At 42.1% G+C, this 15,071-nt stretch overlaps 2 protein-coding genes across 23 annotated transcripts in view; one reads left to right on the plus strand and one right to left on the minus strand.

Annotated features, from left to right (window-relative positions):
• The window catches only part of LOC126984858 (uncharacterized), a 197,801-nt gene that overhangs the window by 22,458 nt on the left and 160,272 nt on the right, over positions 1-15,071 (minus strand). The gene's annotated exons all lie outside the window — the stretch shown is intronic.
• The window catches only part of LOC126984854 (uncharacterized), a 72,592-nt gene that overhangs the window by 20,247 nt on the left and 37,274 nt on the right, over positions 1-15,071 (plus strand). The gene's annotated exons all lie outside the window — the stretch shown is intronic.

Genomic DNA, 15,071 nt, shown 5'->3' on the forward strand with positions numbered 1-15,071 from the left:
TGAAAGATGGCCTGAAGTTAGATTTTTTTTTTTTTGTGTGTGTGTGTGTGTGTGTGTGTGTACTATCACAACCCAGATTACTGCCAAATAAAATAATTATAAATTTGCATGGTACTGCCTGACTTCTTATGAAATTTCATCTCTCTCTCTCTCTCTCTCTCTCTCTCTCTCTCTCTCTCTCTCTCTCTCTCTCTCTCTCTCTCTCTCTCTCTCTCTCTCATAGCTAGCTTGTTACCGTCCCCATGGTATAAGAGACGTGCCTTCCCTTGTCGCCTGGTTCATTAATCATGACATTGTAGCTGCCATTGTTAAAGACCACCCAAAGTTTGCTGCAAGGTGGTGATCTGGGTAACTGTTATCAGGCATTTGGTCTTTATTTTCATTCCATTTATTTTTTTTGTTAACTGAACACAACTTGTATTTTTGTACAATGGAGCTTTTTATATTTTTGTACCAAGCATAGTCAGGGGCTTGTCTGCAAAAACCAGCCATCCCCCTTTGTTGTACTTTACAACAATAAATCTTTCAAATAAAATAAAATCTCTCTCTCTCTCTCTCTCTCTCTCTCTCTCTCTCTCTCTCTCTCTCTCTCTCTCTCTCTCTCTCTCTCTCTCTCTCTCTCTCTCTCTCTCTCATATGATATTATACAATAATCTACATGTGTAATTAATATGAATAATATATATACTGTAAATTGTAATTCCTAATGGGAGTGAAATTGCTTTGTCTTACTTATATATTTGTGACATGGGTATATAAATCATATGTATATTTTAAATGTCAGAACCGTGCAAGACTAGTGAGAGAAAATAATCTTTGAGGTGAACCACTTTTACTAGATCACGACTACAGGGTGGACATCAATAAAGGTTGAAGCACTTATCAAGAATATGTGTACCGTCATGTCACTGTACACTTAAAAGGCATCTAATTATTAAATTTTTGTTTTACTATTTGTGCCTTGTCACACAATACACTATAAAAAACAATCTTACTATCATTTCTCCCGGAAAAGCTTGCTGTATAATACATTATTTCTTTGGATATTGTGATTATTTGACATAATTACCGTTGATAATAGATCTACATTAAATATATAGGAAAATATTATGTACTTTTCGTAACTCAAACCATCAATTCTTTTTTTTATTCGTCTAGTATGCAAAAACAAATGTTAATTCCCTTAGCTCAGCCCAGGAGATCATGGATCCATGCAGGAGATAGCAATGTTTTGGGTCTATCTGCCGATCGTAAGCTCCGCCCGCAGACTCGGTAAGCTCCGCCCACTGGCTTCACTCGTCTGTATGGAGACGGCGCGGGAGGGCGACTCCTTTAAATAATACCTCCATGGGCATAACAATATATTTCGTCCGATGCGGAAATGTACTTTACAAAAAAACTATTGCAACGGTTTTGGGTCCAATTTAGCGCGTTTGAGGAGCAGTTGGCAACACTGCCGGGACAACAACAACACCGTGCACCGCCTTGCCTGGAAGGTCCCCGACCCTCACTGCTGCTGCTGCTGCTGCTGCAGGACCATCGAGGAGACCATTGGGCACCTCCTGCTGCTGCTGCTGCAAGACCGTCGAGGAGACTATTGGGCACCTCCTGCTGCTGCTGCTGCAGGACCGTCGAGGAGACCATTGGGCACCTCCTGCTGCTGCTGCAGGACCGTCGAGGAGACCATTGGGCACCTCCTGCTGCTGCAGGACCGTCGAGGAGACCATTGGGCACCTCCTGCTGCAGCTGCTGCAGGACCGTCGAGGAGACTATTGGGCACCTCCTGCTGCTGCTGCAGGACCGTCGAGGAGACCATTGGGCACCTCCTGCTGCTGCTGCAGGACCGTCGAGGAGACCATTGAGCACCTCCTGCTGCTGCTGCAGGACCGTCGAGGAGACCATTGGGCACCTCCTGCTGCTGCTGCTGCTGCAGGACCGTCGAGGAGACCATTGGGCACCTCCTGCTGCTGCTGCTGCGGGACCGTCGAGGAGACCATTGAGCACCTCCTGCTGCTGCTGCTGCAGGACCGTCGAGGAGACCATTGAGCACCTCCTGCTGCTGCTGCTGCAGGACGCACCTCCTGCTGCTGCTGCTGCAGGACCGTCGAGGAGACCATTGGGCACCTCCTGCTGCTGCTGCTGCAGGACCGTCGAGGAGACCATTGAGCACCTCCTGCTGCTGCTGCAGGACCGTCGAGGAGACCATTGAGCACCTCCTGCTGCTGCTGCTGCTGGACCGTCGAGGAGACCATTGAGCACCTCCTGCTGCTGCTGCTGCAGGACTGTCGAGGAGACCATTGAGCACCTCCTGCTGCTGCTGCTGCAGGACCGTCGAGAGACCATTGAGCACCTCCTGCTGCTGCTGCTGCAGGACCGTCGAGAGACCATTTAGCACCTCCTGCTGCTGCTGCTGCAGGACCGTCGAGGAGACCATTGAGCACCTCCTGCTGCTGCTGCGCACCTCCTGCTGCTGCTGCTGCAGGACACCATTGAGCACCTCCTGCTGCTGCTGCTGCAGGACGAGCACCTCCTGCTGCTGCTGCTGCTGCAGGACCGTCGACTGCTGCACTGCCCTGCCTCCACTCCCAGCCACGACACCAACTCCCTCCCTCCCTGGACATGGCGGCCACCTTGGACCAGGCGGCGGCAGGCGTCCACCCCTCACGGCAGGAAGCAGCAGCCACCCGCCCCACCTGTGCCTTCCTCAGGAAGACGGGGCAGCCAGTGAGGCCCTCACAGGATGACACCAGGGCTCATGTGAGCGACTACTGGCTGCTGCCCATAACAACAACAACAACAACAACACTGCCTAACAGCCCCCTAGAACACCCCAGAAGAAGAAGAAGAGGCATGAGTACTCCAGACAAGCAGGAGCAGACTGCTGCAGGGGGCAGGAGGGTCAGAGGTAAGCAGATGAAGCAACTTGCTGCTAGCAACTCCAGCAACAAAGGAGAGAGGAAGTTTGTGTGTCTGGAGTGTGGAAAAGAATTCACCTCAAGGGAAGGCCTAAGATATCACACCCTTACACACACTGGTGTGAAGAACTATGAATGTAAGGAATGTGGGAAAAAATTCATCCAGAAGAGTCACCTTGATACACACACCCTTACACACACTGGTGTGAAGAACTATGAATGTATGGAATGTGGGAAAAAATTCATCCAGAAGAGTACCCTTGATACACACACCCTTACACACACTGGTGTGAAGAACTATGAATGTAAGGAATGTGGGAAAAAATTCAGCCTGAAGGGTAACCTTGATAGACACACCCTTACACACACTGGTGTGAAGAACTATGAATGTAAGGAATGTATGAAGAAATTCAGGCATAAGTGTCATCTTGATGAATACACCCTTACACACTCAGGTATGAAGAACTATGAATGTAAGGTATGTGGGAAAAAGTTCAGCCAGAAGGGTACCCTTAATACACACACCCTTACACACACTGGTGTTAAGAACTATGAATGTAAGGAATGTGGGAAAAAAATCATCCGGAAGGGTTACCTTGATGAACACACACACTGGTGTAAAGAGTCATGAGTGTGAAGAGTGCGGGAAGAGGTTCAGCAGGAAGCAGGCACTCAATCAACATGTCTTCAGGCACTATGGCCTTAGAGAGTTCAAGTGTGATGTTTGTGGAAAGCTCTTTAAGACAAAGGCAGACATTGCCAAGCACATGAAGATCCACTTCTGAAGTGTGTCTGCCTACAGTAGTTATAGTGACCAGGGTGTTAGCAGCAGCTGAGCCTGATAGGAAAGGGAAGTGAAGGAGAGGTAAAAGTGATCTTGTAAGACAAGGAAGAAAGAAGGCTTGCCTGTGAAGTGATAAAGGAGAGGAGCACAGCAAGAAGAGGAAGGAAATACTGATGGCTGACTTTCCACAGCTGTGGCAGCTGCACCTGGCCTGGAGCCTGGTTGAGTCTCACAGCTACAGTGAATTACTTACTCCTCTGTGAGGTGAGGGCAAGAGAATGTCACCTAACACTAAAATAGCTGGAACATGTATTTATAAACCATTGCTGCAGCAAAAGAATCAATGCCTTTCAGTGGTGTGCTTCACCCAAGAGTACCACTGATGCAAGTGATAATTATGACCATGTTCTCACGTTTACTCAATGTAATCCAAAGGCTTGGATTATGTCGCTGTCATGTCATGTCTGGGTAAAGGTTTCATTAATCTCCTCCTCATCTCATTCCTCCACTACTCATCTCATTCTTCCACCTCTCATCTCATTCTTTCACTATTCATCTCATTCTCCACTTCTGAGGCTCATCTCATTCTTCCACTTCTCATCTCATTTCTCCACTACTCATCACATTCTTTCACTTCTCATCTCATTCTTCCACTACTCATTTAATTCTTCCACTACTCGTCTCATTCTTCCACTTCTCATCTCATTCTTTCACTTCTCATCTCATTCTTCCACTACTCATTTCACTCTTCCACTACTCGTCTCATTCTTCCACTTCTCATCTCATTTTTCCTTTACTCATCTCATTCTTCCAATACTCATCTCATTCTTCCAATACTCATTCTTCCACTATTCATTTTATTCTTTCACTATTCATTTCATTCTTCCACTATTCATCTCATTCTTCCACTAGTCATCTCATTCTTCCACTTTTCATCTCATTCTTCCACTACTCATTTAATTCTTCCACTACTCATCTCATTCTTCTACTTCTCATCTCATTCTTCCACTACTCATTTCATTCTTCCACTATTTATTCTTCCACTATTGATTTCATTCTTCCACTACTTATTTTATTCTTCCACTATTCATCTCATTCTTCCACTACTCATCTCATTTTTCCTTTACTCATCTCATTCTTCCATTTTTCATCTCATTCTGTATCTCATTCTCATCTCGTTCTGTATCGTCTCCATCAGTTCTTCTCCCCCGCACAGTTGCTAGCCATATACAGGGGCCTTGTCCACCCTCGTATGGAGTATGCATCTCATGTGTGGGGGGCTCCACTCTAACAGCTCTTCTGGACAGAGTGGAGTCTACCAGCCGTACCATTAACCCTTTCAATATGATGACGCCTACGTAGGCATCATGAAGCCCCAGTAGCATATACGATGACGCCTACGTAGGCGTCATATTTCTATTCTGTTTCTTCTTCTATTGAGTTGTCCCGTACTTTGTGTTGGGGATGGGGAGTGACGTCAGCACCCCTTGGTTTCCTCCTCTCTCCACGCACACAGCCAGGGGGTCCACATCCACCCGACGTTAACGCTTCTCTGCCCATCGCTACCATCCTGTCAAGCAAGGGGCCGTTAGAAAAGTGCTCGAGCCCCATCGGAGCTATAGGAAATGACTGCCTAGCTCTTTGAGTTGACCAAGGAGGCGTGTTGACACGGCAACACGGCAAGGGTTAAAAATCATGATACAACCCTAAAGTCTTAAACAAAACTTTAAATCATTTATTTAAAAAAACTTTTGCAGATTCATATTAGATCAAATACATTTTATTATAATTCCTGGATCATTTATCACTATATTAATGAGAGAAATGCAGAATTGACGCATAAAATATGCGAAGGGGCTCACGAGGATGTAGTACCTATCTCGACCCCTTGCCAGATTCCAACAATTTCGCCCGTCAACACCTTTCCTTCGCTTACGGTGAGGGCCCCTCGAAGATTATGGTATGAGAAATTGGCTGAAGAGCTTCTATAGTCGAGGAGGCTGCCTTCTGGTACGGCCGTAAGGCTCTTTGTCTCATCAGCTCTCCTCCTCTTACTGATAGTCTTCTGCCTCTTAAATTCCATCGCCATGTTGCCTCTCTTTCTATCTTCTATCGATATTTTCACACTGACTGCTCTTCTGAACTTGCTAACTGCATGCCTCCCCTCCTGCGGTCTCGCCTCACACGACTATCTGATCAAGCTCATCCCTATACTGTCCAAACCCCTTATGCAAGAGTTAACCAGCATCTTCACTCTTTCATCCCTCACGCTGGTAAACGCTGGAACAATCTTCCTTCATCTGTATTTCCTCCTGCCTTCGACTTGAACTCTTTCAAGAGGAGGGTATCTGGACACCTCTCCTCCCAAAATTGATTTCTCTATTTGGCTAATCCTATGTACTTTATTCAGGAGCAGTGAGAAGCGTTTATTTATTTATTTATTTATTTATTTATTTTTTTTATGCCCTGAATGGTCTCCTCTGCTGTAAAAAAAAAAAACATTCTTCCACTACTTTTTTTCATTCTTCCACTACTCATCTCATTCTTCCACTTCTCATCTCATTCTTCCACTTCTCATCTCGTTCTTCCACTACTCATCTCATTCTTCCACTACTCATCTCATTCTTCCACTACTTATCTCATTCTTCCACTACTCATCTCATTCTTCCACTTCTAATCTCATTCTTCCACTTCTCATCTCATTCTTCCACTGCTCATCTCATTCTTCCATTTCTCATCTCATTCTTCCATTACTCTTCTCATTCTTCCACTTCTCATCTCATTCTTCCACTACTCATCTCATTCTTCCACTTCTCATCTCATTCTTCCACTACTCATCTCATTCTTCCACTACTCATCTCAATCTTCCACTTATAATCTCATTCTTCCACTCTTCTCATTCTTCCACTTCTCATCTCATTCTTCCACTACTCATCTCATTCTTCCACTTCTCATCTCATTCTTCCACTACTCATCTCATTCTTCCACTACTCATCTCATTCTTCCACTTCTCATCTCATTCTTCCACTTCTCATCTCATTCTTCCACTACTCATCTCATTCTTCCACTTCTCATCTCATTCTTCAACTACTCATCTCATTCTTCCACTTCTCATCTCATTCTTCCACTTCTCATCTCATTCTTCCACTACTCATCTCATTCTTCCACTTCTCATCTCATTCTTCCACTTCTCATCTCATTCTTCCACTACTCATCTCATTCTTCCACTTCTCATCTCATTCTTCCACTTCTCATCTCATTCTTCCACTTCTCATCTCATTCTTCCACTACTCATCTCATTCTTCCACTACTCATCTCATTCTTCCACTACTCATCTCATTCTTCCACTACTCATCTCATTCTTCCTCGACTCATCTCATTCTTCCACTTCTCATCTCATTCTTCCACTTCTCATCTCATTCTTCCACTACTCATCTCATTCTTCCACTACTCATCTCATTCTTCCACTTCTCATCTCATTCTTCCACTTCTCATCTCATTCTTCCACTACTCATCTCATTCTTCCACTTCTCATCTCATTCTTCCACTACTCATCTCATTCTTCCACTACTCATCTCATTCTTCCACTTCTCATCTCATTCTTCCACTACTCATCTCATTCTTCCACTTCTCATCTCATTCTTCCACTACTCATCTCATTCTTCCACTTCATCTCATTCTTACACTACTCATCTCATTCTTCCACTACTCATCTCATTCTTCCACTTCTCATCTCATTCTTCCACTACTCTCATTCTTCCACTTCTCATCTCATTCTTCCACTTCTCATCTCATTCTTCCACTACTCATCTCATTCTTCCACTTCTCATCTCATTCTTTTCTTCCACTTCATCTCATTCTTCCACTTCTCATCTCATTCTTCCACTACTCATCATTTATTCTTTCTCTTCCTTCCTTCTTCCTTCAGCTCCTTCTTCCCTCCTCCTCCTCCTTCCATAGGATCTGCACGGTCTGAAGATCTATGTAAATCTGCTAATGATGATGATGATAATAATATCACGTTAATATGGCAGGTGGTTTTTGTTCCCTTGACGTCACTTTGGGTCATTGGGGACGCATATGCCTTGTTGCTAGTCACTAATAATGGCTCAAGGACACACTACTACCCTCCATGTAATATATAATAGTAAGCCGAGGCCAAGTCCCTGTGTCCGAGTCCCCTCCTTTGTGAACAATCCTGCTTGTTAATTATACCTTCCAGTGAGTTACCTGTGTGCTTGTTAACCTGTATTTGTTACCTGTTGCCTTTCTTTTCACTGATTAATGGTTACTTTGTTTTCCCTGTCCCTCCCTCATTAGTAATTCCCTATAGTTAAGTTGTATTCCTGTCCCTTGCTAATGATATCTTGCAGTTTTAAGTCTTACCTAATTTTGTCTTTGCATCATTAACCCGGTAGCAGATAGATGATACAAATTTGTGGCTTTCCAAATTTGTGCCGTGATATAAACCCCCTAAAATAGATGATACATAATCTGATCACGAATGCTTTGATATATGTTATTAAATGGTTTGTGTGAGGGGTGATTTTTTCTCATTTTTCTTGCTTGGAGGGACCATTAAGAAACATGATCCCTGCTGCTTCCAGGTTAAGTCATACTCAGTGTTCCATCTTTTGAAACTTTTCAGATTTTTTCTTTAAAGCAGAGTGTTTTTGGCATACAGGTCTTGTAGCATATTCCATAGATCTGTTGTCTGTCTGGAAAGATGGATTTTCTTATAGCCTTCTCAAACTAATGCTTCCTCTACATAGTTTGTCTATTTTTGATCTGTTGTCTGTCTGGAAAGCTGGATTTTCTTATAGCCTTCTCAAACTAATGCTTCCTCTACATAGTTTGTCTATTTTTGATCTGTTGTCTGTCTGGAAAGCTGGATTACCTCACGTCATTAGAATGCAATTGATACCTTTTCTTGGCCTTTGGAAAGAGTTGATGTGAGGGGAAGTGTTGAGGATGCCCGCCTACAGTCCTTGCTGAGCAGTTTCTGTGTCTTTCAGAGCGTGTGAAGCAGTTTGCCAACCTGGTCCTGGCCCTCATGATGCTGTTCGCCAGGTACAATCACTGGATGGTGGGCGACAAGTTTGAGAGACTCGCCCCCTCACTGGTAATTATGCCCCGTTGTCATTTTTCCTTCTCTCTGTTCAGGGGCAGGACCTAGTGTTTTTTATGCCTTTTTTGTTTTATTGCCCTTGAACCCTAAAAGATAAAACTTCATAACCTCCCCTAATCTAACTTAATCTCCCCTAACCTAACCTTGCCTAACCTCCCTTAACCTTACCTTACTTTACCTTACCTAACCTAACCTAACCTAACCTCCCCTAACCAAACCTTACCTAACCTCCCCTAACCTAACCTTAACTAACCTCGTCTAACCTAACCTCCCCAAACTTATCCTTACCTAACCTAACCACCCCTAACTTAACCTTACCTAACCTCCCCTAACTTAACCTTAACTGACCTAACCTCCCCTAATTTAACCTTACCTAACCTACCTTAACTTAACCTTACCTTACCTTACCAAACCTCCCCTAACTCAACCTAATCTCACCTCCCCTATCCTCCCCTCCCCTCCCCCCCAGGTGTTCTTCATGCTAACCTGCCGGCTCATCGCTGAGTACCAAATCCACCGGAAGGAGAAGATGGACAAGGCGGTGGCAGTGGCCAAGAAGTCACCCGCCACAGCCTTGAAGGAAGGACGGAGGAACAGCCGCCAACTCCATCGCTGGCGGCTCCACGTCTTCTCTCGTCTCCTCCTCCTCAGTTGCCTCCGCCTCCTCCTCCTTGCCCTCCTCCCCCTCGCCCTCCTCCTGCTCCTCTCAACATGGACGGTCGAAGAAGGATGTTTAGTGTGGAGGTGTTTGATTTGGGTATGTGGTTCAGTGTTTTTATTTAATTATTTATTTATTTATTTATTATTTTTTGTGTGTGTGTGTGCGTGTGTATTTGTTACCCTGCCCTCCCTCCCTCGCCCCAATATTTGTCTCTCTTGGTGTTTGTAGGCAATAAGATGACCTTTTCCACACACCTTTATTCTTTCCCTCTTTACGACTTTATTGTAAGTATATGTAACCTTAAACTAACGAAATATAAGTTACTTGAACCCTACTCTCGAGATGTTACTTCGATCTCTGTACGTATAGGCAAGATTACATCTCTTAAAGTAACGCTATATAAGTTACGTCAACCTTAACCTGCGAGATGTTTGTATAAGTAACCTCAATTCACTGGTATGTTTGTATAAGTAACCTCATTTCACTGGTATGTTTGTATAAGTAACCTCAATTCACTGGTATGTTTGTATAAGTAACCTCATTTCACTGGTATGTTTGTATAAGTAACATCAATTCATTTCATATGTCGTATGTTACTTTGATCTGTATGTAAAGGGAAGATTACATCATTTAAACTAGCAAAATATAAGTTATGCCAACCTTACCTTTGAGATGTTTGTATAAGTAACTTCAATTCAGTCGTATGTCGTATGTTCATTTGATCTCTGTATGTCAAGGAGAGATTACGTCATTTAAACTAATGGAATATAACTTGTCAACCTTACCTACGAAGTGCTTGTATAAGTAACTGCAATTTGTATGTCGTGTGTTAATTTGATCTCTGTACGTTGAGGCAAGATTACGGCAACCCGGCACTCACTGTTATGCTCATTTCTCGTCTTTATGTAGATGTAACATTACGATCCATGTTATACTGAAGTTACTGTGTCATCCCTAACATTACGTATATGTCACTTTGGTTACTAAGTCTTGTTAACATTACTAACCATTATATTTAAGTTACTGTGTCATCCCTAACATTACGTATATGTCACTTTGGTTACTAAGTCTTGTTAACATTACTAACCATTATATTTAAGTTACTGTGTCATCCCTAACATTACGTATATGTCACTTTGGTTACTAAGTCTTGTTAACATTACTAACCATTATATTTAAGTTACTGTGTCATCCCTAACATTACGTATATGTCGCTTTGGTTACTAAGTCTTGTTAACATTACGCATTCATTCACTTTGGTTACTAAGTTTTGTTAACATTACGCATTCATATTCACTTTGGTTACTAAGTCTTGTTAACATTACGTATCCATTTCATTTGTTACTATGCCATTTGTAACATTACGTATACATGTCACTTTGGTTACTAAGCTTTTTTAGCGTAATATATCCATTTAATTTAAGTTACTATGTCATTTAACATTATGTATACATATCGGTGTGGGTACCATGTATCTTGTAACATTACGATCCGTGCCGCTTAATATACGTATATATTTTGTAACATTCTGATCCATGCCACTAAAATTAATATGCCATTTGTAACATGATGAATTCTGACACTTAAATTATTGTTAGTTCATCTGCAACATTACGATCCTCATCATACGTAAGTTACCATGTCCTCAGTAACATTACGTATCTATGTCACTGCTGAGTTACTGTATCTTTTTTTATACAATCATTCCACAATCTTTCTACAATCCCTGTCATGCTTAAGTCACTACGCTGTCTGTAACGCTCGGTCCTCGTCACTTACGTCACCATATCTTCCGTAACATTACAATCCCTATCACACTTGGGTTACTGTGTCATCTGTAGCAATGCGTACTCCTGTCCCTTCGGTTGCTAAATCTTTTGTAATGTTTATTTCTGTCACTATTAACTTGCTCTGCCCTTTGTAACACTGAGACCAGGTTATGTTAGTCATTTGTTTTGTCACTTCTGTCCATCGAGAGAAGGTTATGGAAGCTACTCAAATGAATGTAATGAATGACTGGCTAACATAACCTTGTCTCAAACTAAAGAAAAACACATGTAATGAATGACTGGCTAACATAACCTTGTCTCAAACTAAAGAAAAACACATGTAATGAATGACTGGCTAACATAACCTTGTCTCAAACTAAAGAAAAACATGTGTAATGAATGACTGGCTAACATAACCTTGTCTCAAACTAAAGAAAAACACATGTAATGAATGACTGGCTAACATAACCTTGTCTCAAACTAAAGAAAAACATGTGTAATGAATGACTGGCTAACATAACCTTGTGTTGATTTAAATGATAAATTTCTAGCCTATTGAAACAAATACTACATCAATCACGTGTTCTCAGGATGCAAACTAATTCTGATCAGTTAGGAATAGGCTACAACTCATTTTGACAATTTATAAGAGCAGAAATTTTTCATTGATATTGAATTTAACCTTTAATTAGGGCAAAGGGAAAGATATATAGATACATAGAATATTACTATGTAGCATATAGCAGTTGTAGCTTTTACACATGCTAATAATTTAACAATCACAGACAAAATAGTAACCTATTACTGCTTCATTAAGAGCCATTTTCAAACTTAACAACCCAACCTCATCCTGTTGAACAGTAAACCTATCTCTAACACAAACACTAGAATAATACATTCATTTAGGTTAGTAATACAGTTCTGTTTTTCAATCTACCATTTTCAGTGCCTACCCTGCAAGCTTGGGAATGGGGTAACCTGGTTAGTTTAGGTTTGATTCTTTCAAATATTCAATCAAACAGTATGTTAGTTTAGGTTTGATTCTTTCAAATATTCAATCAAACAGTATGTTAGTTTAGGTTTGATTCTTTCAAATATTCAATCAAACAGTATGTTAGTTTAGGTTTGATTCTTTCAAATATTCAATCAAACAGTATGTTAGTTTAGGTTTGATTCTTTCAAATATTCAATCAAACAGTATGTTAGTTTAGGTTTGATTCTTTCAAATATTCAATCAAACAGTATGTTAGTTTAGGTTTGATTCTTTCAAATATTCAATCAAACAGTATGTTAGTTTAGGTTTGATTCTTTCAAATATTCAATCAAACAGTATGTTAGTTTAGGTTTGATTCTTTCAAATATTCAATCAAACAGTATACTATGTTAGCTATAATTCAATCTGCCCCAAACATATTAATGTGGTACTAAACAACTGTTTGATTGCAGCCTGAAGCAGGAAGACAGAAGCTTAATGAAGAAGACTGGTGAGGGCCCCCGCCATCACTGAAGAACATGGTGCTGTCACCACTGTTATCTGTGGAGAGCTTCACATGGCACCCTCCATCACTGCCCGCCATCACTGAAGAACATGATGCTGTCACCACTGTTATCTGTGGAGAGCTTCACATGGCACCCTCCATCACTGCCCGCCATCACTGAAGAACATGGTGCTGTCACCACTGTTATCTGTGGAGAGCTTCACATGGCACCCTCCATCACTGCCCGCCATCACTGAAGAACATGATGCTGTCACCACTGTTATCTGTGGAGAGCTTCACATGGCACCCTCCATCACTGCCCGCCATCACTGAAGAACATGGTGCTGTCACCACTGTTATCTGTGGAGAGCTTCACATGGCACCCTCCATCACTGCCTGCCATCACTGAAGAACATGGTGCTGTCACCACTGTTATCTGTGGAGAGCTTCACATGGCACCCTCCATCACTGCCTGCCATCACTGAAGAACATGATGCTGTCACCACTGTTATCTCTGGAGAGCTTCACATGGCACCCTCCATCACTGCCTGCCATCACTGAAGAACATGGTGCTGTCACCACTGTTATCTCTGGAGAGCTTCACATGGCACCCTCCATCACTGCCCAACATCACTGAAGAACATGGTGCTGTCACCACTGTTATCTCTGGAGAGCTTCACATGGCACCCTCCATCACTGCCCAACATCACTGAAGAACATGGTGCTGTCACCACTGTTATCTGTGGAGAGCTTCACATGGGCGAGGGTGTTTTTGACACACTCCTTAGAAGGTGAGCATCCACTTGATGAAGGGTGATCCCAATACTAGTAATCTTTCTTTTAGCAGTATGGAATTACCATTATTATTACCATTATCCTCCCTATCAATTTTCATTTTCCTTAGATTGGTCTAGATCAATATATATATATATATATATATATATATATATATATATATATATATAGATATATATATATATATATATATATATATATATATATATATATATATTTCAATTCGTACTAAATGAGACATACTCATTTAAAAAAAGAAGTGCTGAGGGGGCCTGCCTTGGATTAAAGATGATTTATTTAATACTATCTACATTAATATGCAACACTTGCCAATTTCTTTCTGGTGCCTTCATTGCTAGAATAGGATTATTTTTCAGTCTCGGGAAAACAAGTTAACCCGGTAGCAGCGACAGGCCAAATTTGTGGCTTTACCGTGTACCAGTGACGGGCCAAATTTTTGCCATGATATAAACCCCCCAAAATAGATGATTCATAAACTGATCACAAATGCGTTGATATATATTATGAAATGGTTTACGTGAGTGATGATATTTTCTCATTTTTCTCGCTTAGAGGGTCCTTTAAGAAACATGATCCCCGCAGCTACCAGGTTAACATTGTGTATGAAAGGAAGATGGATTTCCCGAGTCATGTCATTTATTGTCCTTCATATATAACTGGTAATGCAATGTCTCCTTTCTTCACAGCTGTGCGTAAAAAACTGCCACCTACAGAGATCCCCACAGCTGCTGCAACTTTGCAGCAGTTCACTTCATGTGATCCAGCACCTTCTGCTGCCACTTCATCTTTACAACCCAGTTCCTCTTCCTCTACAACCATGGACTGTGCTTCTTCTTTGGTACCTTCTGCACCATACCAAAACCCATTTGTTGGCGTTGTAGCCTCCCCTTTTTCATGGTGCCCCAAGGCAAAGGAGGAGGTTCGATGATGAATATCGGGGCTGTTGTCAAAAGCAGGAAGTTTATCATGACCTCAAACAGACCAGAAATGATCATTAGGAGCAGATAAAACACATTTCAGAGGGAGATGTTGCAGCAGCAGCAGCAGCTAGGTGCCTTCACAGAGGCTTGCTGTCATATACGTGAGGTTTTAGACGTGTGCAAAGCAAATATTCTCGGGTCTGGAGAATGTGATGCCGCATGATATCGTGGTGACATTTCTATGTAGGCACAGACGCTCCGTGTCTCAGGGTAATAGGTTATCACCCACCACAGACTCAAGGGCTAACGGTACTGAGATGAGTACCGGGGCCACCTACAGCTATTGCGTATGCCCCAAACTTTACAGTAGCATGAAAGGCGAGAGCAAAAGCAGAGAAAAACAGACAGATAACAGGTGCTTCAGGGAGAGTTGTGAATGATAAAGTATTGTAAGGGATGAGAATTTTTATTTATTTTTTATTTATTTATTTATTGTTTTTTTTTTAGGTGCTGCCTGTAGTTTGAGGAGCATCTTGGACAGTCTCATCGCAATAGTGGCACAGGCGAATTCTATTTATAGTGGCTGCCATGATGTATGAC

This window comes from Eriocheir sinensis, chromosome 57 (genome assembly GCF_024679095.1).
Source record: "Eriocheir sinensis breed Jianghai 21 chromosome 57, ASM2467909v1, whole genome shotgun sequence".
NCBI lineage: Eukaryota > Metazoa > Arthropoda > Malacostraca > Decapoda > Varunidae > Eriocheir > Eriocheir sinensis.